The sequence below is a fragment of the Triturus cristatus genome, chromosome 4_2, assembly GCF_964204655.1.
Source record: "Triturus cristatus chromosome 4_2, aTriCri1.1, whole genome shotgun sequence".
NCBI classification, from domain to species: domain Eukaryota; kingdom Metazoa; phylum Chordata; class Amphibia; order Caudata; family Salamandridae; genus Triturus; species Triturus cristatus.
Genome location: NC_140586.1, coordinates 900,903,151 through 900,917,867, shown reverse-complemented (window position 1 = coordinate 900,917,867; position 14,717 = coordinate 900,903,151). Strand labels below are relative to the sequence as shown.

General features: G+C 51.2%; 1 protein-coding gene across 4 annotated transcripts in view; it reads left to right on the top strand.

Annotated features, from left to right (window-relative positions):
• Positions 1-276: 276 nt before the first annotated feature.
• Positions 277-14,717, top strand: part of PTPRF (protein tyrosine phosphatase receptor type F) — a 746,312-nt gene continuing 731,871 nt past the window's right edge. For 3 of the 4 annotated variants that reach the window (XM_085602956.1, XM_085602955.1, XM_085602952.1), the window contains exon 1: positions 286-961. The gene's annotated coding sequence lies outside the window, so the exon portion shown is untranslated. Of the gene's footprint in view, positions 962-14,717 lie in introns of all 4 variants that reach the window. The other variant, XM_085602951.1, reaches the window with a different exon arrangement.

Below are 14,717 nucleotides of genomic sequence, written 5' to 3'. Positions count from 1 at the left end.
GCGTAGGGTGGGGTGAGGGGGGTCTCCTCGCGTCAGCTAGTGAAAGTTGCCAGGCTGTCTAGCAGCACGCTGCCCCTAACCCCCCTTTTCTGATATCGGGAGGTGGGGCCGGGTCTAAGGAAGGGGGTGTCGTGGGAGGTCAGATTATTGCTCGGACCCCCCCAATCCTTTCCAGGGGGTGAATTCTCTCAGATACGAGCCGGTCTCGCCCTCCCCTTACCGGGCTCGGGCTGGTGGGAGGAGCGGGGCTCGTGCGTTGCGAGGCGGAGGCGCGCCGGAGGCCGCGGGAGCGCGCGGGGAGTCGGGGGCGCGCGGCAGAAGCAGAGCCGGAGAGGGAACGAGGACTGGAGGAGCCGCGGGAGGGACGGCTCCAGAGACTCCCGGAGGCAGCCTGATTGTCTATGGAGAGACCCCCCAACACGCAGGGAGAGACCTCCAGGGAGTAGAGAGACACCCGGGACTAGAGGGAGACCCCGAAAATCCAAAGTGATCCCCCGTTGGAGCACCTGCAAGGAGTGGGGCGAGAGTCCGGATCTGGGAGCGAGAGGCAGTGAGCTGGGAGAGAGCTCCGGAGAGGAACAGGGCAGGATACTGCCCGGGAGTGGGCACCAGAGACCGAGTCACTGCCCGGGAGTGGGCACCAGGGCACTGACCGGGAGTGGGCACCAGAGACCTTGTTACAGCCCGGGAGTGGGCACTAGAGACCGAATTACTGCCCGGGAGTGGGCACCAGTGTACTGCCGGGAGTGGGCACTGACATACTGCCCGGGAGTGGGCAGTGGGGCTCTGGAGAGCGAGTAGGGATTGCCCGGGAGTGGGCACTGAGTGGCTGCCTGGGATTTGGCACGGAAACCAAGGAGAGACGGCCCGGGAGTGGTGGGCACGGAGCTTTGGGAAGGATCAGAGCTGTGGAATCGGCGAGAGGGTCGCCGTGAGCCGGAGAGAGGCCGGTGGGCAGCAGGTGAGTGCTGGGGACTGGGAAACACAAGGGGTGCACTGGTAGGAGACCCCCGAGATCAGATCATCCGCACCGGGGTCCGAGGGAGGTCTCGAGCTCCGCAAACCTCGGGCATTGTCAGACAGAAACATCCGAAACCAAGACCCTTCAAACCGGTCCAAGACTGCCGACCCGAGTCCACAGCCCCGAAACCAGCTGCACAAAAACCCGATGTCCGGTCAAAGCCCCCCCAAATGCATATTCTGAAACCATGCTCCCCTAAATCATATTCATTTAAACCGAATGTTCTCAGTCTAAGCCCCAATCCCCAAACCGATGGTTCTCAGTCCAAGGACCCCCAAACCGAGTGTAAGACCTCCCCGAACCACGTACACCCTAAGCCTAATGCTCGGAGTCCACCTCCAAAAATCTATGCCACGGGCACCACAAACGGAATGTTACCCCCCCCCCCCCTTCCAAACCACAGGTTATATGTCTGACAGCAGCCCCCCTCCCCAGTTACAGCCCCTGACAGAAATACTGAAGACAAGGGTCTCCAACCTACCATCCCCAGAACAGGAGCACACTGAAGACCCCCCTCCCGCAAACCCTTCGGGCACCCCTGAAGACATCCTGAGACGAAGACAGAGGCGCTTTAACCACATCCAGAAGGAATGCAGCAGGGGGCGCCCCCTTTCTTCACACCCTCAAACAGCTGGGGGACCCCAAAAAGAACAGACCCATGCTGCGTGAAGAAGACCCACCCACCTACCTCCCATAACTAAATTACTTCTGGAACCAAGAGCCCACAAACCACACCAACCCCCCCCCCCCCTTGCCCACAAACCACGCCGGGTCCCCCTTGCCCACAAACCACGCCGGGTCCCCCTTGCCCACAAACCACGCCGGCCCCCCTCTTGCCCACAAACCAAGCCAGGCCCCCCTCTTGCCCACAAACCACGCCAGCCCCCCCCCCCCCCTTGCCCACAAACCACGCCAGGCCCCCCCTTGCCCACAAACCACGCCAGCCCCCCCCCCCTTGCCCACAAACCACACCGGGTCCCCAATGCCCACAAACCACGCCGGGTCCCCAATGCCCACAAACCACACCGGGTCCCCAATGCCCACAAACCACGCCGGGTCCCCAATGCCCACAAACCACGCCAGGTCCCCCTCTTGCCCACAAACCACGCCAGGTCCCCCTCTTGCCCACAAACCACGCCAGGCCCCCCTCTTGCCCACAAACCACGCCGGGTCCCCAATGCCCACAAACCACGCCAGGTCCCCAATGCCCACAAACGGAAACCACGCCAGACTACCGGGGCTTTTCAGGTCAAGGGGCGAAGAACCCCAATTACACAATTTTGGGATCCCTAGCCCTCGGGAGTCCAAGAACGATCGCTCCACGGGGCCCCCCGCATCGAGGCCTCGATGTTTAGGGGTACCCCCAAACTTGAATTTCACACACCATTCACCCCACCCACAGGGCAGGCGCTCCCCCCGCTGTGTGTTACTCTGATGTCTCTAGGATGCGATCGATAGACCCACGAGCAGATCTGACCAAGGGCATTACTGGCGCATCGGCGTCCCAGAACCAGCCCGTGCCTCCAGTGGCACCACGGAACCACACGTGCCTCCCATGGACTACCAGAGGCCCAAGATCCCGGCGCCTCGGAAGCCTGGTCAACCAGAGGGCAAAACAGCTGCCAACTTTAAAAACACACTCCAGACAGGCAGCCGGGTAAAGTCCTGAAGTACTGGGGGGCAAGGACAACTTTCTGGGCTGTGACCCCACAAAACCGTCAAGGACTGAGCCAAGCCAACCCCACCCGTACTTCAAAACCACGCAGACTCAAGCAAAGGTGCGTCCCAAACCAACCACCAGATTACCGCCCCCCACACCCCCCGCAGCGCCATGAAATCAAGGGGGGTCTCCAGACCGAGAACCCCTCAAACTGCGGCCCACACTAGACCGAGCACAGGAAGCTTGTAGGTGCAGACCCCGATTACACCCCAGACCGGTGTCCCACTTTACACCGAAGTACTACCAAGCCAATCGGATGGCCTCTAGCACCTGCGCCTCCTTCCAGGAACGCGCCACCCCCCTTGCTTCGAAGTACCCCCCTGGTCAATCCTAAAGCCTCCAGCATCTGCAGGTGCCTGGTTCCCCCTTCCAAGAACGTGCCCCCCTCCTACACGCCCCGGGCCAATCCGCGGGCATCTCGCGCTCTACCCCCTAACCAGCACCGCCTCTTCTGTACTTCATCACTCCTGCGATTACCCCAACGTGTCACACCCCCTTATATTGCAGATTGCACCCAACACATTGTACCTCGCCATCTTTTACCTCTCCCCTTAACGCCCCTCGTGACTTTACTCCTGCCTTACTCCTTGACTTGTCCCCCACCCGTTCTTACTCCTTTTGTCTTGCCCCCCGAGCTTCCCCCAAATGCAGAGATCCAGTTACCTGCTGCGCTCATCTGGTTTTTTATAATTGTTTGAGCTTGGTAATCGGGTTTTGATTCCTTCCACCACCTTTTTATGACGTATTTCCACTTGGGTCCCCCGAATTGAGGTGTTTATATAATAGAGGCAGGAATCGCCTTTCAGGGCGCCTGACATGCAGACCCTGCCACATTCGGATGTGTGTGAGAGGGTCACGGCAACATTCTCATAATCAGATGTTTGCACCACTCTGGAAGTGGCATGTGGGGTAAAATAAAATGTGTGTTCTAGATGACTTGTAAACGGTGAATCTCGCCCTCCCCGCACCTCTGGCTTCCAGGTCTCAAAACCAAAAAGCCCCTCTAGAGCAGGAACATGTGGGCGCTGCCTTCAGTCACCAACAATTCACCCTGCACCGACTGACGGCCTGTCCCCACTGCCGATCCTAAATCAAGCCCCCTGGAGTCCAGAGGAAGGTCCCTGGATCTGTGGCAGCACCTCTGGAGAGATCTACAGGAACATCTCCCCCAGACTCTGCCGCCAGCACGCTCTGTCCCCGTTGATGTATTTGTTCTGGAAAACTCTGGATAATTCAAGAGCTCCAGATGCGCCTCTTCCAGCCACAGGAGGATATTGGTTTCCAGAATAGCTCCTTACACTTTCGCCGCTACTTGTTTCATGTCCTGTGGGACAGACCTTCACTCCCATATTGTCCTGTTCTGGATTTCCACGGTCTTTCACTCCAGATTCTGTTTTTTCGCTTGTTCACCACACACTGGCTCTACTGGACTTTTTCACTTCTAAGTTTCAGCCTTCGAGGGTCACCACATCTGGTTTCGTGGCCAGTGAGATACGAAGTTCTGGATTAGGCATGTGCTTGGGGATATGGTTTTCTGGATCACTCACCTACCCGTAGCCTTTTGAGGGCTATCCTGGCCCTTTTAGATTTCGATGCTCTGTCTTCAGCACCTGCTCGCTCACCATCAATGGGAATCTTTTCTAGTTGGAGGTTTCGTTGTTCCAGACATGATCAGCACCGGTGTTGTTTTCTGCATACCAGTTCCTTCCAATTCTGATGTTTTGTACCCGGAGCCCGCTTGATCCAGACTTTAACACGACTTCACCTCTACATCTGAGGTTCCTGAATATCCAGCTGCTAGTTCTGTATATTTCAATATATTGTCCTATTTTTTTCTGGATTCTGCATCTGCTGGTTCTATTTCTGCTACATCCTTTTTACTTCCACTGTTCAGCATTCTGGAGTCACCATCTGGATTTGGCACATGCCGGCCTTGTCTCTTCACGCACCTACTTTAATTTCCTGCTACTTGCCACATTCTGGGTCTCCATTCTTGGCCTATGCTTCCGCTCCTCGAGTTCACCATTCTGGATGTTGCACCGGGTCCTCTTCGTCCCTAGAATTGAGAGTTTTGGATCTGCCCATGGACGGGCTCTCATGTTTTTTGGAGGTTTTTGATTCGGCGCCTGCTGGTTTCTGGAGCCGGGATTTCACTGCTGCCGTCAAGCATTCTGGATCTGGCATATGCTGGGGGTGTGCTCCAGGATTGCTTTGATAGATGAATACGTCATTGTAGATTTAATACCTTTTGCTGCATGCACAGGAATTTCACTCCACTCCCAGATTTCACAGCTCTGGATCCAGCATAGTGTGCTTGTGTGCTGTGACCTCTCAGTTTCTTCTATTAAAACATTCTGGATTCAATGTGTTTTAGTCCTTTCATCTGCTTTATCATTTTAAGGTTATACCTGATGATTTGGTAAATCTTGCTTTGCCTTTTGGTTTATGTTTTAGCTATATACCGCAATGTTCTAGATTCTGGTGCTGCACATTGTGTTCTTCTGGAAATGCTGTCTCTGCATTCATCATGTCTGCCTACGAGCTTTGACGTCATTTCAGTCTTAAATGTTGTTGTGGATATTAACATCTGCTGGTCCCATGAACTGGGACTTATCGTTACTCCCTTTTAACAATATTCATAATCGAAGCACTAGTTCTAGACTCTGGGATAATATTTGTCCTCATTTTCTATGTTCCGTATTCTACATGTCTTGGACGTGTCTTCATGGATGTCCTTTCCGTCATGCGGTTTGAATATATTTACAATATGTTTGGTCGCAGCCAAAGGTTGATATTCTGGCTCAACATAAGCTAGTTTAGGCCTCTAAACTGCCGGTCACTTCTAGATTCCACAGGCTGTGGTACCATTTACTTCCTGGATTAGATGTGTCCTCGGGGACATCAGGTCATTTCTAGATCTCAGTGTTCCAGTTTCACATGTACAAGTGTAATGCTCTGGCACAGGTTTGTCCCCTCCTAACATTTGATGTTCTAGATATGTATGTGTAGTTCAGACATATTTCCTTTCTACAAGTTCTAGATGCTGTAGATTCCCATGTTAGGTTCTGTGTCATTCAATATTCCAGATTCAGGATGTGCCGGTTCTGGATTTTTGATTCAGCGCGTGCTGTTTCGGTCTTCTAGAACAGCCTGGACTGGTTCTGTTTCTTTGGATACGATTTTCTTTCTAGATTTTGATGTATTCATTCAGCATATCTGGAATCCTTTAGTAGGATAGCTTTGTTTTTCGAAATTCTAATGTTCTGCATTCCGCGTGTACTTGTTCCATGGCTGGATGTCATTTTGTGTTTAGATCTCGTTTCTCCGTTCCATCATACCTTTGGAGTCTAGATAACCATGTTTCTGATGTACATGGACTGCTTCTGTGGTCTGTGATTTTTCTTTCATGCGATCTCCCATATTCAGTATGTGTTGGGTCTGGATATCCATTTGTTTCTAAACTTTGCTTCCTTTTCTACGACTGTGCCTGTTTCACCTCCTGGCTTATCTTTTCTAGCTTTCAGTCTCTGTTCTGGTGATTTTCTTTGCTACAAGATGTTGGTGTTCCATGCTCGGCATGGGGTGATTTAGAGATGGGTGCCTGTTTGCTCCTAAATGTAATCTCTCTACAGCAGGTATACCGGTTGTGTGATTTCAGTTATTTTCTAGATGTGTGTGCTCTGGATTAAACATGAATTGGTTCAGTCTTCTGATAAATGTTTTCACTAATATCTGTTTGGGATTCATATAACTCTTTCTAGTATTTCTTGTCCTAGTTTTTTTCTGGATTTTGCATCGGTGGTCCTATTTTCTCATAATATTTGTTTGTGCTGCTACTGGTCAGTGTTCTGGATGCCCGCGCGCGGGCTCGGTGGTGTTCTGGATGCCCGCGCGCGGGCTCGGTGGTGTTCTGGATGCCCGCGCGCGGGCTCGGTGGTGTTCTGGATGCCCGCGCGCGGGCTCGGTGGTGTTCTGGATGCCCGCGCGCGGGCTCGGTGGTGTTCTGGATGCCCGCGCGCGAGCCCGGTGATGTTCTGGATGCCCGCGCGCGGGCTCGGTGGTGTTCTGGATTCAGCCAAAGCGGGTTCCGTTTGGCGCTATATTTACGCTTCTAAATGCCAATATTTTGGGCTCGCGTCTGTTGGTTCAGGGGACGGAGTCCTTACTTTTCTCGATTCGGGGGGGGGGGGGGGGGGGGGAATCTAGGTTCAGGTGTCACCCCTACTCTCTAGATGTCATTGTCTCGGGGGCAGCGGCCTCTTCCTCTGTTCCAGTGCCGGGGACTGGCCCCCGTGCAGCTGTCCTCTGGACGGGTCTATAAAATTAGCCGGATGTGCGACAGCCCGTTCTTAATCCCATTTTCTCGCCCTCTCGGCGTTTCATCATCCTTGTGGGAAAACCCTCGGGTGGAGAGGGAGGGGGGCTGGGATAGGTGGAGCATTTATCGTCGGCGCTCGGCTCCTCTGGGCGCTTGTGTCCTGGAATATTCACACTCCCAGCACCTTGAAGCCACGCGCCCCCTAGTTGTCAAATGCTATCGAAGATCGTGGTTTCCGTATAGCGCCTACTGCTACGGCCTTGTGGTTTCGAGGGGGTGTAAATAACTCTTCCTATCGCCCTCTCCATGCGTGCCGCTTTTTTAGATGAATAGCTGAGTCGTCCCCAACAGGACTCTCGCATCTGCCGCGCAGGTGCATTAACCCACTCGGCTAGCTTCTGTCATCTGATCAGAGCAGAGCCCGCTCGCCTACTTTACCCTCTCGGCACTCTTGCATGCGCATTAACCCACTAGCCTCTTGCCCCCGTTCATTACCTCCGCTTAGCAACCGTGCCAGTGGGTTCATTAATAGCTCTTATTGACGCGTTAACCCACGGAGCTGTCTAACCGGATCTCAGCCCAGGATACAGGGCCAGCTGCTCAAACACCCCCACCCTGAGGGTGTACCCGGGGAGGGGGCTGCACCCCCGGGCGCATTCCACCGGTGTTTGCACAGAATACAACGCATTCTCCGCACTTGTTGACTCTGAACACCTGGGAGCCGAGAAAGCAGTCTGTGTGTTTATTTCACCGCCTTTTCTCCGTTACAAGACTTCCACGAATGACGCAGTGTTCACCCCCGCCCGAGCCTCGCTATCTGCCTGCTGCTGCACCCCGGGGATGGAGGGGGGTGAACGGAGTCTTGGCGCCTTTCTTTTAACAATGAGAAGGACAGGTTCTTCTGATAGTGCCCAATAATGCACTTCAGGCGTTTCTAGGCACTGTAATTATCAAGTGTTACTATTATCCCATTGAAAGGTACTTCATTCACTGACCTTGTGGGCGGGGATGCAGGACACTAGATGTTGACAGTTAACTCACTGTAACGCAGGGTTTGATCTTTAGGCGGTGTTTTTTTCTGGCAAGGGGGCCCTGTCAGTGCACATGGTGCAGGGCCAGCTCTGGCCTATCTTGGCTTGCCGAGGTCCTTTAAAGCCGTATTGTACTTACAGATAAGTCTGTCTGTTTATTATCAGACAAGCCTCCTGTGCAGGTCGCGTGAGTCTGAAAACATTCGTTTCACTTCTCCTTTTAATAATAATAACGTGTCTCATGGTCCTGCAATGCCCTCTCCGGGCTCCCGCGGCATTTGGAAGTTGCCCCGTTTGCTTCCTGCGGGCATCTCTTGTATATCATCTCGCTTTATAAAATAAAATACGCATTACCAGTCAGTAATGACACCGCTGTCGGCGGAACCGAATCCATGTCCTGCCCCTTGTTTATGGCAGTTCATCTCACCAGCCAGAGGGGGTCCTTTTGTGCCCAGATGCCGCTTCGGAGCCACGGGTAGTCCGGCGCCTGTAGCGCAGCGCCAGGCGCCCTCGGGGATGATCTGCGCTGGTGGCGCAGCGGCCTGCGCACCCCACGCCCTCCGGCGAGGCGTGAATAAACGAAGGGAAGGCAGGCGTGAAGCGTCGCCCGTGCGTGCGCAGGCCTCGGAAGGCGCGCCAGCCTCAATTAGGCCAAGAATTGCATCCATTTGTCAAGTGTCCAAGCTCCGCGCGCGGCGACCTGCGCGCAACTCTCTTAGCAGGCGTGAGACGCGCGACCACGTGCGTCGAAGGCGTGCGGCGTGACGTCCTCGTGCGTCGGAGGCGCGCGGCGCAGTGATGTCTTCGTTAGCGTGTGACGTAAGGGCCACCTTCATTAGCACCACGCGCTAAGATGTGACCGCCGCCTTCACCGCTGACATGGGGCACGATGACCAAGTTTATTACTTAGCTGAAGTGCGAGGATGACGTTCGATAGCGACGTGTGGCACGATGACGAAAATATTTAGCAGCATGTGGCCCGATTATTGAGCGATGTATGGCATGATGGTGACGTTCTCTGTTGACGTGGTACGATGACGTCATTATTTAACGATGTGTAGCACGATGATGACGTCTGGCGACATATGCCAAGATGGCTATTTAACGTCGTGTTGTATAACGACAACTTTTCTTGATCATATGGCATGATATTTAGCTGTTTGTGGCACACATTTTTTTTGTTGCAGATGTATATAGGGCTTTACATGAGCACTAGTAACGTTACACAAGGACACAATGATGTTTAGCTAAGTATGGCACAGTCGCTGGATGACCAAGTTCGTTAGAAACGTGTGGAATGATGCTGTTCTTTAGCTGTGTGGCACTGAGGTCCTTTTGCATTATGTGGCAATATGACGACGTTCTTTAGTTGTTTGTAACGCGATGGTCAACATCAGCTGCATTAGTAAGATATGGCTGTGTCCATAAGTGGCATGGGCACAGTGTCAAGTTCAGCGCCCACATGACGTGTGATGACAACCTTCAATAGTGACGCAATGAACGTCTATTAGCAACCTGCAGCAGGATGAAGACGTTTATCAGCGACGTGGCAGGATGACGACGACGTTCATTGGCAGCATGTGGTGGGATGCCGATGTATTTGTATTGTATCATTAATATAGCGCTTACTACGCCTATGTGAGGCGCTGAAGCGCTTGCCTACATGACTAGCACACTAACCATGTTGGGTGTGTGGTTGGAAGGTTGGTGATCCCATGTGGAAGTGCTTCTGTCTCGTGTGTGATGACCGCTGAGGAGCGATTGTCATGGTTTGGGACTCCGCGTGTAGCAGTGCGTTGGATAATGAAGTGTATGAGACGGGCACGTAGATGTACAGTCTTCTCAACGTGCTGGCAGCTTTGCACAGTCGTTTGATCCCTTCATGGTGTTTCATATGATGTAGGGTTCATAGATGGTTACTGCAGTGCGTTGTCCAGTCTGAGATTTTGTGTATAGTTGTGGTTGTGAGCTGGCATTACTGGATGGGGAGAAGGGAAGGCTTCTTTTGGGATGGGTATTTTTATTATCATCTCATATCTGGGTGCCTTCATGAGATGTAAAGAAGGGGTCCGATTGTATTCATTTTCGAGACCTGCGTTGGATGGACTATATTAAAGTGCTCTAAAGCTGTCCAGTAATGTGTGACAGCTCTCTTGAATTATTCCATGCCTATTCATTTGGGGAAGTATACTTTTTTTTTTTGTAGGGTGGGGGGTTGTAACCTGAGGTGGCACAATGATATTCCTTGGAGGCATGTGGAACAATGGCGTTAGTTAGCAACATGTGGCTTGATGACATCATTGCTTAACAACTTGTGGGAGTTCTTTAGCAACGCGTGGACTGGTGATAACATTCTTTAGTGACATGTGGAACTATGACTACATTCTTTAGAGACGGGTGGCACAATAACTTTCTTTAGCAATGTGTGCCATGGTGAAGTTCTTTGGCGATGCGGCACGCTAATGATGTTCATGAGCAGCATCTGACACGGCTAGGATTATGAGCGATGTGCGACGCAATCATGATATTAGTGACGTGTGGCATGGTGAGGTTGATTGGTGATGTGGGGCACAGTCACCACATTAATTTTGCATGGCACAGTACGATGACTACATTCATATTGCCCGGTATCGCTGAGCCTCCACCGCCACCAAAACCACCAATCCAGCCCTCTCCATCTACCCCTGGAGTTGTAAAGTATGGGGGATTCATTTTGGATTAGGGGTCGCAAACCCCAGCCATGTTTTATTTAACAAACATTATTGCATAAAAAACACACATCATTTCAATTATTCCTACGCAGTAGCCCATAATATTGACAGCTTTATTTACACATGATTATTAGTGGCATGTGGCAAACTGATCAGACCCAGGCTCGTTAGTCACAAGTGCCACGATGAGTTCATTTAAAGACACTGGCCATGTGTTAGTGGTTTTTGACGCATTTACAACATGAGGCGCAATGGCCATACTCCTTGGCGTGGGTCTCATTCGTGGAACGAGACCGTGAGATCGCCCTCCTTTGTGACTCTTCCAAGTGGTCACCCAGTTCACGAGTGCTCATATCTGCGGCGTTCAGTGCAATCACCACTGTGATTAGTCCGTGAGCTGCAGTGACCAGATTCATGAGCAGACTGACTCCAAGCGCACTGGCTGCAGGACACATACAGGCCATTGGAATTAGCGAGCGGGTCACGGGGAGATGACAGACATCAGAGGTGGGCAAAGGTGTTCCAGCTTCTTCAGTAATTATGTGACGCAATCAAGTTACTTCGTGACAATGTCCAAGTTATTTAGTAGAAGGGCACAATGCCTACTTCCATCACTGGACCGCGCCATGAAGAGTGTTCTTCCACAGCATTCCAGGTGGCGACCGCATTCTTTAGTGGTGTGCAACACTTTAGCCACATTATTTAGGGGTGTGCGGCACTGTGACTGCATTCTTTAGTGATGTGTGACACTGTGACTGCATTCTTTAATGGAATGTGGCACTCTGACTTCATTCTTTAATGGTGTGTGGCACTGTGACATCATTCTTTAAAGGTGTGTGGCACTGTGACCGCATTCTTTAATAGTCTGTGGCACTATGACTGCATTCTTTAGTGATGTGTGGCACTGTGACCTCATTGTTTAAAAGTGTGTGGCACTCTGACTTCATTCTTTAATGGTGTGTGGCATTGTGACCGTGTTCTTTAATGGTGTGTGGCACTGTGACCGCATTCTTTAATGGTGTGTGGCACTGTGACTGCATTCTGTAGTGGTGTATAGCACTGTGACCACATTCTGTAGTTGTGTGTGTCACTATGTGTGCATTCGTTAGTGGTGTGTGGCACTACGCCCACATTCTTTAGTGGTGTGTGGCACTGTGACCTCATTCTTTTTTTAGTGTGTGGCACTGTGACCTTATTTGCTTAGTAATGTCTGGCACTGTAATCACATTTTCTTGTGGTGTGTGGCACTGTAACCACATTATTTAGGGGTATGCAGCACGATAGACACATTATTTAGGGTTGTGCGGCGCTGTGGCCGTATTCAAATTTATTTAGTGACGTGTCGGTCACCTTCATTAGTGTTTGCACGATGGGATGTCAAGATCTACGCTCCATACACCTCATATCAAATAAATACCAGAGTGCATTATCGTGACTCAGTCCTACGCGTGCTTAGCCAGAGGGGTCTTCATGAACCTGTAACTACCAGTTTCATACGGTGATCTCGTTTCGAGCTTCCCCTATACCCACTTATCATCGCCTCAAGTGAGCCCTTCACTGGATCCCACAGCCTCCTGCAGTAAGCGGTCCGCTCATAGCTTCAGGGATGCTCCTGTCCTCTTCCATGTGTGTACATTCATGGGCATCGCCTCCCACCGCTCCTTATTGCCACCACGGGCTGGTCTATTCTCCTGGAGAGCTGGTTTCAGGGCTGCCCCGGCTGGTCTAGAGCTGGGTGCAATACTCCAGGTGTGGTTTCCAGAATTGGGCGCAGTGCTCCAGTGTGACCTTCAGAACTGGATCGGGTCTTTCTTCAGAAGTGGACGCACAACTCCAGACGTGGCCTCTAGATCTAGAAACAGTATATCAATCATCAAACCAGGCAGCTAGACGGTGTAAAGCTCTTATAAGGAGATATCGTGATGTGGTGAGGTGTGCAAACATCCCACGCGCGGCCTAGCCAGCTAACAAAACCAGCTCCCTGTTGCAAGATGTCCATGAAGTAACCAATTCAGGAATATCCAAGAAAGTATTTGTCCTAGCCCATCGAAGTGATAATCTGCTAACCTTCTGCCAAGCAAACAACGGACGGAGAAAATACATCGCACTGTCCATGCAGCCCCAGAGAGCTACTAGCTTGATCAGAAGACACCACCTCATTCCCCAATGTCTTTGTCCTCGTTCACATCTGTGAACTTACAGAGTCCTGCATGTGTCAGCCTCTGCTGGTTAACATCTCAACGGATCCATGCTCGGCGACCATGATCAAGGATCGTGTAGAACCCCTTACCTTAGACGTAACAGATATTATGAATCTCTGTCCACCATGGTTCAGTCCAGAGGCCTCAAGTGCAGGACACTAACTTCTCTATCTGAAAAATCTTCTTCGGACCCAACAGACTCGCCCATCTATCACCCGATGTCCATCCTCACGTCCCCGAGTGAGGTGATAACGGCCAGGGTGTTGCATCAACTCAAGATCATTTGGCAACAAATACAATCTTACAAAACAAGGGAGCCTAGGGGGTTTAAAGGGTAGGTAGCCCCCCTCTCACAATCCTGAAATACAACAAGACCTACCCTATGAACAAGTTTATAAAAATTCTTGTGTAGTGTGCAGGTGCTCAATCTCTGTAGTGCCTGCCTAACTCTCAGTCACTGATGTATTTACCACATGTGTCTTAAAAACATTGTGTCCAATGGTGCTGTAAAAACCCTACTGGTGATTAGTTCGTGTTCAAGAAAAGTGAAAAAGGTAAAAAAGGTAAAAAAGGTGTGATAGGACGACAGCGCCTCACGGAAGCAGCCCCAACGAGGTATGTGTAGACTGGTACTCGCCTACTACCTCCTGTTGTCATCATCGGTCGCTGCCGCCCAAACAGAAACAGTAAAGGTGGAACAGAAATGTGTAATGTACTGCACTCAAACTCTTCGTGATAGTCCTAATGACTCCTATCTATCAAGCAACCTATGTGTTGCAGTGATGTGTGCTAATCTACAAAAACAGGAAGTGTCGACCCAGATTCGGTGAGTTGAGCCTGATCAGGACTCAAGTCACTCAGGAATAAAACCGAGCAGCACTACACTGGCTATGTGGTGCTTTATTCTCAGCTGTGTCGCTGCTCATTTAAAAACCGACATGTTTCGTTGCCATATTACTTTACCGGCAACTTCATCAGGGCTTGGGTCGACTGGTCTCTCTGCAAACGCTAATGTGTACCAGCGATATCTTTAAATCAGCACCTGGGGAGAACACAATAAAAACAGTAAAACACACACATGTACTCTGTATCTCCTCTACCAGGTCATGCCTGGTCTTACCGAGCAAATGCTCCTCATCCAAGGTAATAGATTCATGCTTGGCAAAGATATTTACCCTCGAGATGCTGTGTAGCAGCATACCTGCACCTCCATCATGTAAGTGTCTTGGGTATTTGTGCACCAGCCCTTTGGCTGTTAAAATCAGAACTGCGGAACTTTGTTTCTGAAAAAGGCACATCAAAGGAATATGTGTATCAAAATCACTGACATCGCATGCTTTTCAAACCAATGTTAAGACTCTTCTATTTGGATGTTATATGAAAGGTATTTGATTGTATCCAGCCATTGGTCGAGAATCGTCATGATAACTCGGTTGCGATTCACCATTGAATTCCTTCATGCTGGAGTGTGTATCATGAGTGGTTGCGTATGGATACCAACTTGCGCTATATAGCTTTTTTACAAACCGTGTAAACATACTGCTATGGTGGCATAACAATGTGTGGTAGTCAAGCCTGTAAGGACATCCTGCTATACCCCCTCCTCATGTGGAGCATGTCCCACCCCCTGCTTAGCCCGGAAACCCGGGTCTTACCTCATCAGTCTGAGCATCGGTTCTTGACTCGCCCTCGATCGCTAGGGGTCGGCCTGCTTC